We start from the raw sequence: 2,345 nt of genomic DNA on the forward strand, positions 1-2,345 counted from the left end.
TAAGCGCGCGGGCACAACACCCTCTTTCAACATGAATTCATCTGGCAGTCTCATCCAAAGAGTTACATTCTCCGTTACCGGTCCCTAAATGCTTCACACTAAGTGTATACGACAGAAAACGCTGTCATTCCTGACCGAATTTCTCCGTCTTGTCGCTAGACCGCCCAGGGAGATAATGCGGGAGACACAACCAAAGAGAGAGAGAGAGGGGGGGGTGGGAGACAGACAGAGGGGAGGGGGGGGGGGGAGGGCAAAAGAGAGAGAGAAAAGGTAATGGTAAAGAAAGAGAGAGGGAGAGAGGAGGCGGAGTCAAGTACAATCCTCCCATTTCTCCTTTTTTACTCTCCTTCTCTAAAGCACTCGCTGTTTCTATAGAGCAATATTTCGTTAGGTTTAGCTCACTAGCACAGTGAGAACATAATGTATAATGCTCTACAGTATTGATGAGATCAGAATGATGAAAAAAAACACCCCTGAACCAGGGCTGCTTGTACTGTAGTGTGTAAGCTATTCAGTTTACATTGAAAGGCATGGTCACTTTTCATAAAGAGCCCCAATCCGTCATTCCGCGTGTTTTCTTTTACTCATCCGTACCCCATGTCACCCAACCATGGAACAGAACCGGACATTGGATGCATCTGGAATGCACGCTTGGATGTTTGTACGAGGGCCGTAGATATTGAGGACCCAATTTTAGATATTGAGGACCCAAAAGTGTCACCCATTTTTCTGATAGGTCATACTCATACTGTACAGGCTATTGCAAAAATGATCTACAGTATGCACATGTCATGTCACTCTGACCGGTTCGCAGGACAAACTGCTACGTTAGGACGTAGGTCTCTTGAATATCTGTTTGATGCGCATGGGATGATTTGTTAAAATGAATGAGAAAAAGAGACCAAGGATTCCTTCTCTTTTCTGAGAGTCCGATGTCGATGGATGCGAGGTTGACTGTGTATCGGTACGTTGTCTTTTCCAATGATACATTATTACTGTAGTTAGTGCTGAAGCAATCTCTATTCTTTTGAAAGAAATCTTGTTCTGTGTGGGATTTTCATATATGAGTGAGCCTGCTAATGGTCTTCTGATTATATTTATGAATGAACGCAATGCAATACACTTTGTAATGCAAGCCTCACCAAGACTACACTTTTCAACACTATCACTAATGGTATATATGAGTAGCAAGCAAGCACTACCACTAATGGTATATATGAGTAGCAAGCAAGAAGTTTATCAAGGACCACTAAACAAATTTTAGATATTGGACGACAACGCAAAGCATCCATGGCACTAATAAGCAAAACTATACTTTACTGCATTAGACACTCACAAATACATACTTAGATTTTCTGGTATCCAAAAATAGATACAGTTAAAAATCAAATTTTTGGCCCAAATATCGTGTTTTGCAGATGTTATAAGTAGAAGTTTCAGGGTAACCGACAAATATAAGCTTATAACGGCCCATTTCTTCACACAAAGGACATAAAATTCGGCCTTAATCGCTACACGTCTCGTCCGTAAAATGATAAAAAATCGTAACACCATCTTCGGTTCAATCGATTTTTTAAGTGTAATTTTTCACTGTAGAACTAGAAATAGGATCACTTTAGTCATTTCATCAACCAAGAACAAAATTACTACGCCGATTACGAATTTTTGGCGGTAAATAGTCGTGTCTGTGAATTTTTGTCTCGTTGTTACAATTGACACCTGCGAGTTTATTCGAAATTTTTGTGCGGTGTTTTTATGTCAAGTGTACTGGTTTCCAATCAACTTGGCTTTCATCTATTTGCCGGCAAGAAAACAGTGTCTATAGAAAGTGAATGACTTCGTCACACAATTTTAGCGGTGTATTGATTAAGATATAAGTAATGATTAAGACTTGAATTGCTTTAAAATTTGCTTTCTTAGTTGCGTGACCTTATTTAGGCCACATGTGGCCTAAATACGCTAAACCCCCCTCCCTTACCTTATTTAGGCCACTGTGGCCTAAATAAGCTAAACCCCCCTCTCTTACCTTATTTAGGCCACATATGGCCCAAATAAGCTAAACCCCCCCCTCCCTTACCTTATTTAGGCCACATCATATGGTAGATTTCTTGAACTAACCATGGATTTGGAAGATCGAGATTCTACTGATCTTTTTATTTAGTGTGGGGGATTATTTCAAAATAGAGGATGATACTAAATGAAAAGTGGACAAAGGGTAAGAGGTTGTGTGTGTGTGTGTGTGAGATTAAATAGTATCACCGGGCCCTCCGAGTTTGACACATATGGCCTAAACCATCACCAGAAGACAGGGAAGCGAATTTCAAATAATGGTTGCCATATTACAG

The sequence above is a fragment of the Aplysia californica genome, unplaced genomic scaffold (assembly GCF_000002075.1).
Source record: "Aplysia californica isolate F4 #8 unplaced genomic scaffold, AplCal3.0 scaffold01204, whole genome shotgun sequence".
In the NCBI taxonomy this organism is placed as follows: Eukaryota; Metazoa; Mollusca; class Gastropoda; order Aplysiida; family Aplysiidae; genus Aplysia; species Aplysia californica.